Raw genomic sequence first — 20926 nt, 5'->3', positions numbered from 1 at the left:
CAAGGAAATCCATAGATGCTTATAAATCATTTGCTTAGAAAACGAAAAGACATACGAATATGCGGTATGGGCTTTGCTCATTGTTGAATGCCGTACTGTGACCAATAGTTCTTAATTCCTATGTCATTTTGTCTCTTGTGGAGAGTTGTCTCAATGGCAATCATATCACAACTTTTTTTTATATATATCATAAGTTATACAAATTCATCTATCCTGTGAACTTTAGTCAACAATGTCATTACAGAGTATAGCAATAAATATTGTTATCATAATCCAGAGTAACCAAACTTCAGTTTTTTTCAGCATATCATTGTTTACTAAATTTACTAAGTATGTTTGCATATTGAGTAACATCAATTCTCTGAAATAGAAAATTGATGAAGCACTTACCTTTCATTTGTTGTTGGTCGACATTGTGTCACTAGAGTAGTGTTCGTTTTATACATGCATATGTAGTCTAAAATAATAAAAGTAGAAGTTAGGTATTTTGTCATGTTTTATAACGTATGTCCAATTATATGTCCAACATATCAATAACTATAAATTGAGATAGTACTTACAGTGGAGATCAGTTCTAACCTCTCATAAATTCTGTCAGAATCTGTCAGGAGAACTGTTCTAGAACAGTATGTAGAACTGTCAGCCTGACACCTTTTAGTCAGTTCTAGGTTAGAACTGTTCTAGCTAGAACTGATTTGGTCAGTTCTACCTAGAACTGATTTAGACAGTTCTAGCTAGAACTGATCCTGACAGTTCTACCCTAGAACAGTTTTAGACAGTTCTAGCTAGAACTGACCAAATCTTTGGTCAGTTCTACTTCTAGAACAGTTCTACGGTTAGAATTGATTTCAAATTCTACGGCTAGAATTGATTTATAAATTCTACGGCCACAATTGATTTATAAATTCTACGGCTAGAATTGATTTATAAATCCTACAGCTAAAATTGATTTATAAATTCTACGGCTAGAATTGATTTGGTTAATATTTAAGAACTCTTTGTCTAAATATAAAGGCTTCGGCAAAATAGTGATTAATATTATAAAGAGTTTTGCTATTTTGCCGGTTTTAACCCCGCCATATTCTGCATGTATGTGACTGTTCCAAGTCAGGAGCCTGTTATTCAGTGATTTTCTTTTGTTGATGTGTTACATAAATTATTTGTTTTTCTTTCATTTTTTGAACATAAATTAAGCCGTTAATATTGGGGGGGGGGGGGGAGGGGGGCATTATTATTTCGTTTATTTTACATTTGTCATTCGGGGAGTCAGGATGAATCGTTTTATACATAACAAAATTATCTGACCTTAATGTAATACGTTATTCCGGCCCAAACCAATACGGACGGATCCAGCAGTTTAAGAAAAGGGGGGGGGGATCTAACTAAAATTTATTGTCCTCATTCAAATGCATTGATCGTCCATAAAAAGGGGGCTGTACAGTAATTCAGTTATAATTGTAGGTCAAGAGGGACTGTAATATATACAAGTTATAACAATATTGGAAAACAATGACCTCAAAATTTTGTTCGCATGAATTTATAGTGCCAGCATATCCTCTTTTTACTCAAAGCATTGAATCGTAAACAAATATCAGTAGTTTTCATACTTCAGACTGAGTCGTGTAATAAAATCTTTTGACCGCATCAATCTTAACTGACAGTTATTGCTCTTTCTCTCTACAAATCTATATAGCTGTACAGTAATTCAGTTATAATTTTAGGTCAAGAGGGACTGTAATATACAAGTTTCAGCAATATTGGAAAACAATGACCTACAAAGTTTGTTCGCATGAATTTATAGTGCCAGCATGTCCTCTTTTTATTCAAAGTATTGAATCGTAAACAAATATCAGTAGTTTTCATACTTCAGACTGAGTCGTGTAATAAAATCTTTTGACCGCATCAATCTTAACTGACCGTTATTGCTCTTTCTTTCTACAAATCTATATAGCTGTACAGCAATTCAGTTATAATTTTAGGTCAAGAGGGACTGTAATATACAAGTTACAGCAACATTGCAAAACAATGACCTAAAAATTTTGTTCGCATGAATTTATAGTGCCAGCATGTCCTCTTTTTATTCAAAGTATTGAATCGTAAACAAATATCAGTAGTTTTCATACTTCAGACTGAGTCGTGTAATATAATCTTTTGACCGCATCAATCTAAACTGACCTTATTTGCTCTTTCTTTCTGCAAATCTATATAGCTGTACAGTAATTCAGTTATAATTTTAGGTCAAGAGGGACTGTAATATACAAGTTACAGCAACATTGCAAAACAATGACCTAAAAATTTTGTTCGCATGAATTTATAGTGCCAGCATGTCCTCTTTTTATTCAAAGTATTGAATCGTAAACAAATATCAGTAGTTTGCATACTTCAGACTGAGTCGTGTAATAAAATCTTTTGACAGCATCAATCTAAACTGACCTTATTTGCTCTTTCTTTCTGCAAATCTATATAGCTGTACAGTAATTCAGTTATAATTTTAGGTCAAGAGGGACTGTAATATACAAGTTACAGCAACATTGCAAAACAATGACCTAAAAATTTTGTTCGCATGAATTTATAGTGCCAGCATGTCCTCTTTTTATTCAAAGTATTGAATCGTAAACAAATATCAGTAGTTTGCATACTTCAGACTGAGTCGTGTAATAAAATCTTTTGACAGCATCTATCTAAACTGACCTTATTTGCTCTTTCTTTCTGCAAATCTATAAAGCTGCACAGTAATTCAGTTATAATTTTAGGTCAAGAGGGACTGTAATATACAAGTTACAGCAATATTGGAATACAATGACCTCAAAATTTTGTTCGCATCAATTTATAGTGCCAGTATATCCTCTTTTTATCCAAAGTATTGTATCTAAACTGACCTTATTTGTTCTTTCTTTCTGCAAATCTATGAAGCTGCACAGTAATTCAGTTATAATTTTAGGTCAAGAGGGACTGTAATATACAAGTTACAGCAATATTGGAAAACAATGACCTCAAAATTTTGTTCGCATGAATTTATAGTGCCAGTATATCCTCTTTTTATCCAAAGTATTGTATCTAAACTGACCTTATTTGCTCTTTCTTTCTGCAAATCTATAAAGCTGCACAGTAATTCAGTTATAATTTTAGGTCAAGAGGGACTGTAATATACAAGTTACAGCAACATTGGAAAACAATGACCTAAAAATTTTGTTCGCATGAATTTATAGTGCCAGCATGTCCTCTTTTTATTCAAAGTATTGAATCGTAAACAAATATCAGTAGTTTGCATACTTCAGACTGAGTCGTGTAATAAAATCTTTTGACAGCATCTATCTAAACTGACCTTATTTGCTCTTTTTTTCTGCAAATCTATAAAGCTGCACAGTAATTTAGATATAATTTTAGGTCAAGAGGGACTGTAATATACAAGTTACAGCAATATTGGAATACAATGACCTCAAAATTTTGTTCGCATGAATTTATAGTGCCAGTATATCCTCTTTTTATCCAAAGTATTGTATCTAAACTGACCTTATTTGCTCTTTCTTTCTGCAAATCTATGAAGCTGCACAGTAATTCAGTTATAATTTTAGGTCAAGAGGGACTGTAATATACAAGTTACAGCAACATTGGAAAACAATGACCTAAAAATTTTGTTCGCATGAATTTATAGTTCCAGCATGTCCTCTTTTTATTCAAAGTATTGAATCGTAAACAAATATCAGTAGTTTGCATACTTCAGACTGAGTTGTGTAATAAAATCTTTTGACAGCATCAATCTAAACTGACCTTATTTGCTCTTTCTTTCTGCAAATCTATATAGCTGTACAGTAATTCAGTTATAATTTTAGGTCAAGAGGGACTGTAATATACAAGTTACAGCAACATTGCAAAACAATGACCTAAAAATTTTGTTCGCATGAATTTATAGTGCCAGCATGTCCTCTTTTTATTCAAAGTATTGAATCGTAAACAAATATCAGTAGTTTGCATACTTCAGACTGAGTCGTGTAATAAAATCTTTTGACAGCATCTATCTAAACTGACCTTATTTGCTCTTTCTTTCTGCAAATCTATAAAGCTGCACAGTAATTCAGTTATAATTTTAGGTCAAGAGGGACTGTAATATACAAGTTACAGCAATATTGGATTACAATGACCTCAAAATTTTGTTCGCATGAATTTATAGTGCCAGTATATCCTCTTTTTATCCAAAGTATTGTATCTAAACTGACCTTATTTGCTCTTTCTTTTTGCAAATCTATAAAGCTGCACAGTAATTCAGTTATAATTTTAGGTCAAGAGGGACTGTAATATACAAGTTACAGCAATATTGGAATACAATGACCTCAAAATTTTGTTCGCATGAATTTATAGTGCCAGTATATCCTCTTTTTATCCAAAGTATTGTATCTAAACTGACCTTATTTGCTCTTTCTTTCTGCAAATCTATAAAGCTGCACAGTAATTCAGTTATAATTTTAGGTCAAGAGGGACTGTAATATACAAGTTACAGCAATATTGGAAAACAATGACCTCAAAATTTTGTTCGCATGAATTTATAGTGCCAGTATAAATTATCCTCTTTTTATTCAAAGTATTGACTCGTAAACAAATGTCAGTAGTTTTCATACTTCAGACTGAGTTGTATAATAAAATCTTTTGACCGCATCAACCAAAACTGACCATATTTGCTTTTTTTTATGTGAGTCTATATAGTTGCACAGTACTTCAGTTATATTTTTTTTACTGTAGTATATATAAATAACTGCAATATTGGAAATTGAACAAACATCAGTAGTTTTCATACTTCAAACTGACTCATGTAACACAAATATGTGTCTGCATCAATCAAAACTGACCATATTTGACAGCATCAACCAAATCTGACCATATATGACTGCATCAGCCAGAACTGATCATTTTACTTTTTTAATGTAAAATGCGTGAAGCGGGTTTTTTAATAGTGTGCATCACATTTTTTATGTTATTTCGAATAGACAGAAAAAAATGATAAGTCATTTCTTATAATTTAATTCTAAATTCCATTTTAAACCTTGCCAAACCATGAAAAAACGTTGATGACATTACGGTCACATGACTAACTTATGTCTATGGGCGCTGATAACACAATAACGACAGAAGATCCGTTACATCCAAACTTAAATTATGAAATAATGAACCGTCACAAAAAGTGACTTTTTAAGTCAGTAGTTCATGATGGTTTTTTTTTTAAACAAAACTATTTAACGGCATCATCCAACACTCACATCACTGATTCATATACTTTATTTTAAAATGAAAAGCACATGTATGAGAAGTTCTCTTCTTGGAAAGGTATATACTGACTATACTGTTAATATAATTTGAAGAAGGAAAATGATTGGTTTTGTTTGTAGCCTTACGTCCAGTGGCAAATATTTCATTCATGTTCAGATCGAGTATATTTTTCTGACGTTCCAGACTCCCAGATATTATTCATTATCGTTATGGATAAGTTTGGCAACGAGATAATGCAAATCTGAGACCTCAGTGCAAATGTACATAGTTTTCTTGCGTTTAACAACACTGTGTTCATTACTATGATATCCCATAATTCATCCACTGTACAATTTTCGTTTGAACATTTGTCAAAACAGAATCTTAAATCATGAATGTAAATCCAAGGCAAACAAGGTAAATTAAGATTAAATTTACTTGAATTAAATGCAGAGTTATATTTACGAAGAGACTGTTAAAAACGGGGAACGAAGAAACGTAAACAATGATGTTTCATTTGCAATCTCATAAAAATATTTCTCCGATGAGTTGGATAACCTCCTATCCACTTCGATATTTGTACATGTAACTTTTCATCGGATCAGTAAAAAATATAGAAACATCTGCTATTATATATAGTAAAGTAATAGGAACTGATTTTTTGTTCTAAATTCTTAATTGCCCTTTCTGCAAGTGACGTCATTTAGAACTGTTCTACAGTCCTGACTGATTTAGTCAGTTCTGTTGACAGTTCTACGGTTAGAACTGATTTGGTCAGTTCTACCTAGAACAGTTTTAGACAGTTCTACCCTAGAACTGATCCTGACAGTTCTACCTAGAACTGATTTAGTCAGTTCTACCTAGAACTGATCCTGACAGTTCTACCTAGAACAGTTCTAGGGTAGAACTGTTCTAGCTAGAACTGTTCTAGGACAAGTTAGAACAGTTCTATGACAGAATATTCTGACAGTTATAATGAGAGGTTAGAAGTGATCTCCACTGTATGAACTGTTACATGAGATTTTCTTATCTGATGTTTTAATCATCCCCCGTAGTTCTATATTGGTTCGGGATTATAAAATGTGCTGTTAAAGAACATACAGTGTTTTGACATCACATATTTTATTTATTTGAAACGCAAAAAAAAAAATCATTGATACAATCATTTTTGGAGGGATCGTTTAAAAAGTTACAAACAAGTGTCCATTATCTTACGACTTTAAGACAATTATACCAGATTTACGCAGTCAATGACTTAATCTTTACCCAAAGTAAAATAAGCTTTTCATGTAATTTAACCGTTAAAATGTTCGCTAGATTTTCTGTATATATCAACGTTTCATCAACATAAAAACTCTAAAACAGTAAATTAATGTGGTTACTATACTAGCATCGCTGATTGGTTGTTACTGATAGAAGGTTTAAGTATTTAGGATTAAGCATAGTATTTTCTAAAAGGAAAACGGTACTTCAATTTAATTAATTAGCACGGTTCTATTCTAACAAAAACAATGCATTGCAGTGCTGACTGAATAATGTCCGTGGAATCACAAAGTACATTAAAGTACACGAAGATGTGATATCACTGACACATTCAGGAAATTCCAAAACGCTTTATCCACATTTGATATTATACACCTGTTGCATTGTTAAAAGGGTAATGGCAAGTTTGTTGTCCATGAGATACTAACTATTGCTTGTGTCGAAGTCGAGCGCAATTGTTGGTATCAAAAGAACAACAAACTTGCTATTACACTCATAAGCAATAATTAAGTGTTTCATTATACTGAACAAACCAACTTTCAAACAAGTCTACATACATCATCTGACAGAAAAGAAAAATGTCACATAACCATGCACAAGATGAACCAAAAGTTTTTATATAGTCCGTGTTGTGTTTGTAAATATTTCATTAACTGCAATCAAGACTAGAAATACTTTTGCTTTAATTTATGTTTATATAATAAATTCTAGCTTAAGTACATTTAAATATCGTTTCATCTCGGCCTCTAGTAAGTGTTCTACAACTAATCTTCCGGTGCTTTTTAACAAGTTCATTTACTACTATTAAAGAGCTTATACTAAACTATTGTAATAAAATATATGAACATAGTGGAATAAACTATTTTAAAATTTTAAAGTGTAAAAACATCTTTGGAAAACAAAAGTATCCCTATTTAATTAAATGGTCGTTTGGTAAATCTGAATACAAATATATTTGCTGCAACTCATTTAAAGCCTTCTTCTCCAATGAGAAACGTAAATATGCTAGTTATACTTACTGGAGGTGTGATGAGGTGATTGAAATTTAATTTTCTCCTTGATAATATTTATGTACGTTTCGGCAACAAAGTTTATCGACAGATTGTAGGTATCTATATGTGCACTAATCGCGCTCCTTTAAAAGCGGACTTGTGTTTGTACTGTTACGAATCACAGCTTATGACTAAACTCAGTAAAGATCCGTCGAAATTGCATGTAATTGATAAATTCAACAACCCTTACCGTTATCTTGATGATATTTTTTCGTTAAATAATCAAGAATTTTCTCAATATACTGCTGAAATTTACCCCAAGGAATTTACTTTAAATAAATCAAATTTAAACGGTAATAACTTTCCTAGATGTAATAATATTTCGGTTTTAAATGGGAAACTCCACACTAAAATTTACGACAAAAAGGGGAATTTATCGTTCCCTATTGTTAATTTTCAATTTTTAGATGGTGATGTTTTTTGGCACCATCTTACGGTGTTTATATGTCACTACTCGTTCGCTATGCCCGTGTCTGTTGTCACGTTTTTGATTTTAACAAACGTAATCTATGTATTACTGGTAAATTATTAAACCAGAGATATCGTTACCATAAATTACTTAAAGCCTTTGCTAAATTTTTCCATACATATAAAGACTTGGATTTGAAGTTTGGTTGTACCTGTAGAAAACTTATCTCAAATGGAATAACACATCCTCATTTTTACGGAAATGTTGTTAACCGTGCCCGGAAATTTAGAAATGATCCTGGTAAACTTATCGCTCCTTTAATTAAATTTATTCTAAAAGGTTACCAATTCAACACTGAAATAAGATCATTGAATATTGTTTTTATTGGTATAAATATTGATTTTTTTATCAGTAAATTAAAAGCAAACTAAATATTACTAGTTTGTTATATACATATACACATTCATGGATCTTCAATATGTCGATACCTGTATCTTGGGATTGCACAAGGTCATGTTTTTCTCTGACTGTTTATGACGACTTTACACTTAATCAATTGAATGTTGGATGTGTACGGATTGATAATTTAGTGTTAGATGCATGATGTTTTTATGAGTTGTTATTGTCTTTTTTGTGTTAGGATGTACAAGTACCCGTCCACGTCAACTTGTATTTTTATCCATCTGATGAGGTATGCCTTTTTTAACTGACTTTTATAGTTTGTTCTTATGTTGTACTGTTATACCACTGTCCCAGGTTATGAGGAGGGTTGGGGTCCCGCTAACATGGTTAACCCTGTCACATTATGTATGTATGTGCCTTTCCCAAGTCAGGAGCCTTAAATTCAGTGGTTGTCGTTTGTTTATGTGTTACATATTTGTTTGTCGTTCATTTTTTCTTAAATAAATAAGGCCGTTAGTTTTCTCGTTTGAATTGTTTTACATTGTAATTTCGGGGCCTTTTATGCGGTATGGGGTTTGCTCATTGTTGAAGGCCGTACGGTGACCTATAGTTGTTAATTTCTGTGTCATTTTGGTTTCTTGTGGAAAGTTGTCCCATTGGCAATCATACCACAACTTCTTTGTTATATACACAGCTTAAAGCAAATAAGATTATGAAGACGACGACAGACTCGTATCACACATTTACTTTATCAGTTTACATCTTTTAAAAATGTGTCAGGATTATTTTTCTATCTCTTTCATAACTACTTCTCGTAAGTGATATACTAATTTGAAATTACGACAGACACAAAGAGATTATATATACGGTTTACGGTATTAGATTTGAGTTGCAAAGTGCAAAAATCCAAAAAGAATAGTTAATGACGTCATTATGTATTGTCCAATGAAAAATGAGTATTAAAAAAAACGGGAAATATGATTATAAAACTATTCACTGTGGTAATAGTCTTTGAAACTATTGACTGGCAACTAGTCTGTGAAATGAAATAGCACAATTTTTTCATTATTTTTTTATATGGAAAAAATATACTGAGGTAATCTAATTTTATCTGACACTCGTGTCTGAAGAGAATATATAATTTCCGTAGTACAAATGTATATCCACAAACATCCATAAAATGAATCAATTATTGAATCATTTATTGGATGTATTGAAAAGAAATGAACTGAGAATTAAAAAGATTAGCAAAACATAGTAAAAGATACACTTGTACATGTTAAAAACAAATTTATCTTACCCGGTGAAAGTATGTAGCTACTATTTGAGCAGGTTTTTAAATAACAGGAACAGTCTTCTAGTAATGGTTTACAAAAGCATGGGTTGTTTGGTTTAACTAGGAAATCATAACCACGTCTGTAGTCACATCTACACGTAGTATCAGTGTTACGATTTCCAGGGTCATATGCAACTTGTCCTTCTTCATTGCAAAAGGATTTCAAATATATACAATTGGTACTAGCATTTGTGAAAAACTTGATTGGAAATGGTTGATATCTTTCTACAGAACATATCTCTGCATCTATTCCTCCACGAAGAACTGCTTTTCTTCCTGTAACGATTAAGTTGATATGTGTTAGTATGTAACATTCCTTTTTCAATAGATCATTGTTGTTATATTTGATATAGCAATGAATTAAGTGTTTATCAGTTTCTTTATTAAACATGTTCTGTTTTGCAACAATGCTCAAAGTACACACAATTTCGGAGACATCCTTCTGAAGGGATTTTTTTAGGATTCTACCCGTCCAATGGTAACATTGCCAAATGTACTGCATCTTAATAAGCACCTAAGCACCTGAGACCATCCCCAGTTTATGGGAGGTTCGTGTTGCTTAGTTTTTATTTTTCTAAGTTGTGTCTTGTGTACTATTATTTGTCTGTTTCTCTTTTTTTCTTTTTTAGCCAGGCGTTGTCAGTTTATTTTTGATCTATGAGTTTGAAGGTTCCTTTGGTATCTTTCGCCCCTCATTTATTGACTTATTCATATTTGAATTGGGAATTTTTCGATTTACTTGACCTTAAATCGATTGTTTAGAGTGATTAATACTTACATCTGGTTTGTAATATTAACATGAGCAACACGCCGGTGTCACATGTGGAGCAAGATCTGCTTACCCTTCCGGAGCACTGGCGGTCAGCAACCCCAACCCCATCCATCCACCATCCCTACCCCCATGCCATTTTTGCAGGGTACGTGTTGCTCTGTTTTAGTTTTTTTCTATGTTGTGGTTGTGTACTATTGTGTGTCTATTGGTCTTTTTTTAGCCATGGCGTTATCTGTTTTACATGAGTTTGAATGTCCCCTTGGTATCGTTTGCAACTCTTGAATCATGTTAATAGGAAGGTGTTCAATAGATTCAATAGAATTTGCACCAAAGTAAATGTTTCGATTTTATAAATCAATTCATAACGTCAGTCAATTAATATGAAAAAGTAGTTGACTAATTTAATTTAGACATTCCAATCACACCTTTTTGACGTGTATAGCCTTGAAATGAAAAAAGGAATAATGGATATACGCTATATTGATTACCTGGTTGTTGAAAATCTGATCTTGTGCAGTTTTCAGAATATCCCTTGATAAGATCATTCTTTAGACAAAAGTATTTTGATGGATCTGCACAGTGACCATTTGCACGCAGTGCCCATTGCGCAGGTTCAGGGCATTTTAGCGGAAAGGATGCACATACATGTACCTAAAACAAAGCAAGCATTTTTGTATGACGGAATCGTTTTCTCCTATACTCTTATGTCTGTCACCATTCTTTTAAAAATGAAGGTAAGAGAGAGAAAAATTGACAAACAACAACAAAAGAAATATTTTAATGAATAATCGAAATAGTCCCGTTAATAAACTAAAACTGCAACAATGACATACAGTTTAGAAATTGTTTCAATTGCTCTGTTTGGGGTTTCTAAGTTTTTTGTCTGTTATTTATGGGATTTGAACACAGGTAACTACTGTTGCCTATATCTATCGATTCAAATATTCATTAGAATGTTCAAGATCAAAACATTTTACATTTTTTGTATTATTGTGAAATCTTCGTCAATGTCTTTTACATTTAAAAAAAAAAGCTGCAAAATGTAAAGGAAACTACCATTTCAATTTCTTCCGCATATATTGTAGTGTTTTTGACAAGGTGTATTTTTTGTTGAATATTTCTTTGAGTTGCAGATTTTGTCATTGTTTTTTATGTTCATCAATCAAAACAGTCACAAAAATATTAGTAGTCAATCATGTAAGAACACTTATACAAACGCAAAGATGTATTCGTACAAATAAGGAATAAAGTTTTAAATAGTCATCATAAAACTTCGGTGACTTACCAGCATCAATAGTTTGAAGAACATGACTGTTGAGCTCCTGTGTACAATCGTGAAGCTACATCTGTTTGTTTCTGATGAAAACACAACACAATTTCATGTATGAAAACTGAAAAACATATATAAATCTTGTGCTAGTTTGTACATAACTAATGATCGACTTTTTAAAATGCTCATCGTGTTCGTTAAATATGAAAGACGATTTAAAAGTAACTTATGAATGGACATCAAGTAAATCTACAGATATCTGAGTTAAAAGTAATGCCGTCTTCTAGTAAAAACTACATTGTGTTGATGACGAAAAACCTCTTTCAACTACATAGCACATTTTTAGTAGTTGAACTGTTAAATATAATCTTCATAACTGTAAATTGGAGGTTCGTATGATGTTTACTTATACTTGTATTAATACACAATGCAATGAAAACGTAATTAATAATCTTGCGAAATCAAAAAATAAAAGTTTACAAGGAATTTTAAAATGTTCCAAAAAAGGAAAGGATTATTGAATATTGTTTGTTATACAATTTATCCCGCGTTGTTGTATAAAACTTATGAAGTAAAATAGAAAACTAAACATTATATTTGACTTCATTTTTTTTTCACATTATAAGTATGTACTCCCATTGCTAACCAGGGACTTTCTATACTAGTACCCCTGTGATAAAGTATCAAATGCATGTAGATCATTTCAACAGTTTGTGTTATAATTTAATCATTTATTATTTTTTATAGACTAACTAATCGAATAATTCAAATATCGTAAAATATTCGACGGGTGACCGAACAACACATAAATTTGATTTGTTTTTCTTATTTTTACTTTTACAATGTGCTTTAAAATGGAGAAAAAGTAGAAAATGCAGGAAACTGTGTCTTTTTCTACGTAGTCACAATTTGCGTTGATGCAACGCCATCAACAGCGTCTTGACAACACATATGGTTGCCCTCCACAGTTAGAAAATGAAATTAAAATTTAAATACAAAATGTGTTATCATCTTCTTTTCCTGGCTTTCTAATATTTTGATATGAGCGTCACTGATGAGTCTTATGTAGACGAAACGCGCGTCTAACGTACTAAATTATAATCCTGGTACCTTTGATAACTATTTACACCACTGGGTCGATGCCACTGCTGGTGGATGTTTCGTCCCCGAGGGTATCACCAGCCCAGTAGTCAACACTTCGGTGTTGACATGAATATCAATAATGTGGTCATTTTTATAAATTTCCTGTTTACAAAAAATTTTAATTTTTCGAAAAACTAAGGATTTTCTTATCCCAGGCATAGATAACCTTAGCCGTATTTGGAACAACTTTTTGGAATTTTGAATCCTCAATGCTCTTCAACTTTGTATTTGTTTGGCTTTCTAATATTTTGATATGAGCGTCACTGATGAGTCTTATGTAGACGAAACGCGCGTCTGGCGTACCAAATTATAATCCTGGTACCGTTGATAACTATCTAATACATTAACCAAACTGTTTGTGTAATACTTGTGCATATGTATGCAATAACTATGTTTCATAAATTTGTTTTCAAAAGTTAGAATAGTGAAATACAATTCCTTTTTTTGTGTATCCATGGCAATAATGGTTGTCTTTAGCTCTTTTTTTCGTAAATTTTAATCGCAAAGTTCGTGCGACAAAAAGGTGAAAAAACATAACAATAATTACCGAACCAATGTTTGGTATGGATATGCAAATACGGACTTTTATACAGAAAACAGCCCATATGACATAAATCACATAATCTTGATGTTCCTATAAAACCACTATAAAGGCTTTTTTAATCTTCAGCTATCCAAAAATGAATTTTATTGCACACTAGCTCTCATATTTGGAAAATCCACAGGGGGTAAAATTCCAAACTTCACACCTAACTGTAGAGTGCTACCTATTGTTTTATGACATTAAAAGAGTGCAATTATCGAGTTTATTTTACGGAATTCACGATAATGCATTGCTAAGTATATCATGATTGGTTTATGTCATGTGAAAACGAATGTAATACTAGTCGTGCAACATTTCGATGCTTACAAGAAATGAAAGTTAATGTTTCAATATGTTTTCGACTGAGCATCATTTGAGTTATAACATACAAAAATTCATTAGCGTTAAATACTCGGGGGTTAATATTTGACAATGAATATGAGTTCACAAAGTAATGGGGGTGGGGATCATCAAAAGAGTTCGCCAGAAACATTTTATAATACAATATAGTTGCAAAGTTGGAACGTTTAACATTTATGAAAAGTTCAACTTTAACATAATAATTCAAATGCAGATTCGAAATAATACATACCATCGTGAAAGTCTATATATAATTTCTCTGATTTTACACCTTTTAACACTATCAGATAGTCTTTTCAAAACATTCTTCTATAATGAGACAAGATACAAAATCCTTTTTGGAATTAGAAGCCGGAGAGGTCGTAAAATGGCGTCTTCTTTTGTTTCAGAGGCGATACCAAGAGCGTGTGTGTAGTATAAAACGCAACATCTTAATCTCCATTTGTTTTTTTATTTAAAAAAAAAGGAATTAATTTAACATGACCAAGTTTTCCTAAAACAGCTATATAAATTCGCTTTGTTATGTATAATATTCAAAACTCACAATTTGTCGCCTGAAAAGCACCCCTGAACTACAGACGAATTTGTATGTAAAGCATAGGTATATATTAGAAAAGTCGTTGTTTTATGCTATAAACATACATTGACACATGTTTTAAGCAAATTTCCAAACAAACATTTCTCAAAAGTAAAAACACCGATTATTATTCTTTCTTTATCATCATTCGGATGTCTCAACTTGAGGTATTGGTTAGGTTATGTATTTATTTGTTATTTTTCTTTACATCCATTTCAATATTTATGGTATAAATCACAAAAAGTACTAAATTTGTTGTGGCATATATTTATGATAGCAAAATGTTATAATTTTTTTCGTTATTATATTTTTTATTATAAAAATCAGAAGTTCAAACCCTTTAGACACTACTAACCAGTGTTTTATTCTTCATTAAAGTATTACAGATGTAATCTTAATTAGTTTGTATGCTATACAATTATAAACTATTTGATCGACTGTGTGTGTTTAAATAACAAAGTTACACATATACGAGTATTTCTATTGTTATTCAAATAAGTGCTTTAAATTGTTTGATTCCCTGTACTAGCTACACTATATTTGTTCGTTATTCTTCTCGAATTATTAACCTGCGACATGGGTCTATATAAATAAAGTTTTGATTTCTTTGATCACAAACTATCTCACGCATAGTCAGTGAAAAAAATGAAAAAAAATGTGACCTTTTTCTCTTGAATTATGCTTATTAATTATATTTTCGACAAGAACGATTTAAATTAAGAATTATATTATCTTCGAGCCAAGTAGTTTTCCCTGTGTGGTTTCAATCCAACGATGTATTAATTTTACCAAATATACGATATTTCGATATTTTTAAACATTCCCTTACAGAGTCTGTTTGTTTATAAATATTATATCAAACTGCATAGAATATAATATATGACAAAGATTATTATTATCAAAGTTAATGAAAAAATACAAAAATACATATCAACAATATTTTTTAAAGCATTGAAAGCATTGAATATAGTATTTTTTTTTTAAATATAACGACCATTTATTATTGCGATTTGAAAGAATTATATTATTGAGATTTATTCAAGATCTGCATAGAATTACACAAGATATGTTTATCACATATAAATCTTTGCAAAAAATCGTTTAATTAGAAACATTTACTAGACAATAAGAATAAAACAATTTGAATTATCTAGTTTATAATTTTAAATGTTAAAACTAGTTTAAAACATTTCTCTTTGAAACACATTAACAAGATTTTAATAATACATATCCATCTCAGTAAAAACATGATTTTCTATTCATTACCGCCCAACACAGCTACAATAAATATCAAGTCATTATAACCATGTCACACGGCTTTTAAACAATTTTTCAGTGTAGTTATCGACCTTTGGCCATTTTCTACCTGTTATAACTTAATCGCACTTTGTAAGTAATTTTTAAATATATATGTTTGAATAAACATGTTTTTATTCTTGTATTGCATTAATTCATTTATGTTCAAAACTGTTTATGTATTTAGCGTCCAAATATTTCATTCTAGAGCTTGATTTTGAAGGTGTCCAGAAACATGCATCATGAGCACTAAAATCGTATAAATAAAATTTCATTTTAATTGTAGCATTTGTTCCATCACCGTGTACATGTACCATTGAATCATATGCTCTTGACTCATGACATGCACACATAGAGTATAGTGTAGTTCTTGTTTTGCTTTAAGGTTAACAGTCGTTATGTTTTTTACCACATACATTTTATTTAGAGACCCATACTGATTTTAAAATATAAACCAAAGTTCTTCACGTCAGGATGGTGCAAACCGTGTATTAACAGACGACGTCTGAATTGCCAACAAATACTGAATACTATGTTCTCAAACATTTATTTGCTATTCCAGTACTGGGTCCGTATAAACTATACTTGTAATATGATTTTTACTCATTTCTTTGATCTTTTGTGTGCTTTAAAATCTGATGTTTTGGAAAGGAGTGCATTAACTTCCCGATTTGAACGTTGTTGCACTGTCGTAGGATTATTCAACAATCTCCCATTAGAAAAACATTGGTGGGAGGAGCCCAAACACAGTTACAATAAATATCAAATCATAATAACCATGTCAAACGGCTTTTAAACAATTTTTTAATGTAGTTATCGACCTTTGGCCATTTTCTATCTGTTATAACATAATCGCACTTTGTAAGTAATTTTAAAATATATATGTTTTTATTTTTGTATTGCATTAATTCATTGATGTTCAAAACTGTTTATGTATTTAGCGTCCAAATATTTCATTCTAGAGCTTAATTTTGAAGGTGTCCAGAAACATGCATCATGAGCACTAAAATCGTATAAATAAAATTTCATTTTAATTGTAGCATTTGTTCCATCACCGTGTACATGTACCATTGAATCATATGCTCTTGACTCATGACATGCACACATAGAGTATATTGTAGTTCTTGTTTTGCTTTAAGGTTAACAGTCGTTATGTTTTTTACCACATACATTTTATTTAGAGACCCATACTGATTTTAAAATATAAACCAAAGTTCTTCACGTCAGGATGGTGCAAACCGTGTATTAACAGACGACGTCTGAATTGCCAACAAATACTGAATACTATGTTTTCAAACATTTACTTGCTATTCCAGTACTGGGTCCGTATAAACTATACTTGTATTATGATTTTTACTAATTTCTTTAATCTTTTGTGTGCTTTAAAATCTGATGTTTTGGAAAGGAGTGCATTAACTTCCCGATTTGAACGTTGTTGCACTGTCGTAGGATTATTCAACAATCTCCCATTAGAAAACCATTGGTGGGAGGAGCTCAAAAACAGTGCATTAACTTCACTGAAAGTGCACAGTAAGGACAGTAAGGCTCCATCTCTTTTTTACATAAACAAATTATTTATAACTTCTTTTTGTTTGTATTTTTTAAGTTGTTTTTTTTATTTGTTCTTTGTTTTTTTCTGTTCCCAATGTTGTTTTTGTTACAGGATTTCCCTGGGAAATGTAAACTTCTTTTACTTGAAAGAAGAGAATAGTGTGTGGTTTTTTTTTCTGAAGATTCGCACTAAAATAAACTCTTGTGTAGAACCTCACAGGGAATATCTCTGAAAATAGCAAAAAACTGAATAAAATGAAATTTTAATTACTAGTACTGTAATTTATACATTCAAGTGAAAATAAATGAAACAAATTCAAAGTTAGTCAGTTAATAACTCGGCAACATAATAATTCAATGAAAATTAAAGTTACAATTTGAGAATGTAACGGCACCAGAATCATTCAAACGGAATGTATTTGTGATATCACCCAGGCAGGGTTTCTTGTTCAAATTCCTTTCAAACGGTTCGGCCACAGCAGTTTTGGTTAGAACGGATTCCTGTAAACTGTCATTCATATCACGATCGGACGGGGGGTTCAAGACATCCGATACTCGCTTTTGAATGTAACTGTTAGCGGTCTTGTATGTTCGAACGCCTTTCGTCGAGCGGTGCCCAGTCCTTTCCATAATCTGTTGCTCATCTATTCCTGCTTGATATAGCACAGTAGCACATGTTCTTTTCCCCAAGTGGTTGGTAAAGTTGCCAACCAAGCCCCCCTTTTCACACATTTCACGCATTAAACCATTCAACTTGTTCACTCCTAACGCGGACTTTCCGTAGCGATGCTTATCTTGGACATCAGAAACAAGTGGTTTGTGAGATCCAATTGCCTTCAAGTATGTTTCATAGAAGTCAACTATGCATCTTGGTCCTGCAAAAGAAGAATTATGAACTTTAAAATGTATTTTCCTCCGCTAAACTTATGTTGCATGTATAAAAACAGAAAGAAATAACAAGTGGTATTTATCAACAAGTTTAAAATTAATATAAAAATTAGAAAACTCAACTGATTAGTTAGAAAGGGTCCAACCGGCAAAATTTTAAATATTTCATGGGAAACAGCTAAAGATTCAGAAAATGATATAGGCCAGTCAGCAACCCCGTCCTGTCTTGCTCGAGAGATTCTTGAGATGAAGCGCCCACAATAACTAGCTTTTGAGGGACGGACAGACAAACAAAGGGACGGACGGACGGATTGACAAAGTGAAAATAAAAGACAACCACGTGCTTTTAATATGGGAGTCTTTAGATTTCTACAAGTTTATAAGATTTAGCCTGAAACAAATTTGTCACGGCTTTGTCATTCTTTTTGTTTCAAAAATACATAAAACGTGATATGCTAATTGCCGTTTTAAAATCATGTTTTTTTCTAAATAATTTAAATACACTTACCTCTTGCATAGTGTTTGATATCTTTGTTATCCAGCCGTAAATCGCCTGAACCACCTTTGAACGTCTTGTTGTTTCGACCAATGAATCTTATAAATCTTCCAGTAGCATCTTCTCCAGTTTCGAACTGAGATTGGTCAAGATTTCTGTGCTCGTCCAAAAAGTTTGCAGTTGTAAAAAAATACAGTATATTGCAAAGAAGTTGAATTTGTCGTACCGAACACACCATTAGCCAACAACTTTTCTTCGTCGTCATCGGATACGGGGTCTGCCCTGCGAACCTTAGTGCCTAGTCCTTTCTATAATGAGTCTTTCATTTTAGCGTCCAAAACGCGTCTGAAATGAGCAAATCGGCCATCTTTCTGATCCAGAAAGTTTTTGTCGTGGACATTCATGTCCCTACAATGTCTAAGGAGACCACACACAATGTAGTATAAAGATTTAGGTGGATACTCGTCTCCGTTTTGTTTCCTCGTCTCCATAACAAACCTTTCTAGCCAATAGTTCATACATTCCGCGTTCGTCATATGTAGCTCAATAATAGGATACCCGTTCTGAGCCTGGAAAGATCTCCATTGGTTAAATACACCCACTGTCCATTTCGTGTTCTTTTTTTGTGTTAGCGTTCATTTTTTCATTGACTAGATTTGAAATTTCTTCATCGGTGACAACCGTAGTAAAACGGTCACTTGGAGCCTGCATTTCCTCGAAATTTAGTCCAAGGTCAAAAATGGCAGTTTGAAAAATATCAAAATCACTCTCTGCGACCAAATTTGTGTCATCAAAATATTCTTTAGAAACGAAACTTTGAAACTGCAGTGGGATGGTCAAATTCTCAACATTGCGGTCTCCTCCTTGGCACAAAGCATCATCCGCATAATCCTTCTCTATTTTCATCGCAATTTGTGATAGTGACATATCATCCTCTATTTCCCCGCAAAACTGCGAAAGTGCTAAATTATCAACGTCCTCTTCGGAGATTTGAGAGAGGACAAAGTTTTCTTTACCGTCGCCTAAAAAATCAACCATTGCCTCCGACATTTTAAGCTTCTAGACAGACAAGAGCTCGTGCAGAATTTTAGCGGGAATAACGTCATTTTGGCAACGCCTTAATAATTAACTATTTAATGTCTGTATAATATAGCATTTTCATTGGTCATATTACAAATCATATATAGCCACACCTTACTCATTAAAATTCTTAATGCACTCAAACGCTACGCGTTTTCGATGCATTAAAAATCTTAATTCGTAAGAGCCGTGCTATATATATAACATATACCATTGTAACTTGCAAAACCCAGAATGTTGTATACCCTACTTATTAAAATGTTTAATGCAATCAAACGCTACGCGTTTTCGATGCATTAAAAATCTTAATTCGTAAGAGCCGAGCTATATATATAGCGACCCCAAACAGTCATTCAACTAAAACATGAATGATCATCGAATTGACTACACCTGCAAGACAAGTTTTCTATATCAATGTATATCTATCGAATCAAGTATTTATTAAAATGTGAAATATTAAAACATTTTACAATTTTTGCATTATTGTGAAATCTTTGTCAATTACTTTTACATTAACAAAGCTGCGAAATGTAAAGGAAACTACAATTTCTTCCGCATAAATTGTAGTGTTTTGATAAGGTGTATTTGATGTTGGATATTTCTTTGTGTTTCAGATTTGGCCTGTGGTTTTATGTTCATCAACCAAAACAGTTATTAAAACACTAGTTATCAATCATATAAGAACAATCATACAAATAAAAGTATATATTTTTTAAAACAACGAATGTTTTAGATAATACCGATAAAGCTGAGGTGACTTACCAGCATCAATAGATTGAACCACTTTAAAATTATTCATCGTTTTCGTTAAATATGAAAGACGATTTAAAAACAACTTATTGTGAAATCTTTGTCAATTACTTTTACATTAACAAAGCTGCGAAATGTAAATGTTTGTTTTCTCTTATTTTTGAGTGTAAATTCACATTGCGATAAGACGTGTCACGGTACTTGTCTATCCCAAACTCATGTATTTGGTTTTGATGTTATATATATTATTCTCGTGGGATTTTGTCTATGTGTGTTACATTTTAGTGTTATGTCGTTGTTCTCCTCTTATATTTAATGCGTTTCCCTCGGTTTTAGTTTGTTATCCCGATTTTGTTTTTTGTCCATGGATTTATGAGTTTTGAACAGCGGTATACTACTGTTGCCTTTATTTATGAATGCACATCAAGTAAAACTACAAAAGTCTGAATTAAAATTA

General features: G+C 32.1%; 1 long non-coding RNA gene and 1 pseudogene across 1 annotated transcript; both read right to left on the bottom strand.

The window, feature by feature from the left end:
* Positions 1 to 365: 365 nt before the first annotated feature.
* LOC143063800 (uncharacterized) lies at positions 366 to 11868 on the bottom strand. Its single transcript, XR_012975099.1, has 4 exons — positions 11761 to 11868; positions 10964 to 11126; positions 9668 to 9979; positions 366 to 457 (listed from the first exon to the last, which is right to left on the bottom strand). It is a non-coding gene; the product is annotated as an uncharacterized LOC143063800 (long non-coding RNA).
* Positions 11869 to 15442: 3574 nt separating this feature from the next.
* On the bottom strand, positions 15443 to 19689 carry LOC143062055 (uncharacterized; annotated as a pseudogene).
* Between the last annotated feature and the right edge of the window lie 1237 nt (positions 19690 to 20926).

Source organism: Mytilus galloprovincialis, chromosome 2, assembly GCF_965363235.1.
Source record: "Mytilus galloprovincialis chromosome 2, xbMytGall1.hap1.1, whole genome shotgun sequence".
NCBI classification, from domain to species: Eukaryota; Metazoa; Mollusca; class Bivalvia; order Mytilida; family Mytilidae; genus Mytilus; species Mytilus galloprovincialis.
Note: the sequence above shows the minus strand (reverse complement) of the source record. Positions and strands in the feature narration are given on the sequence as shown.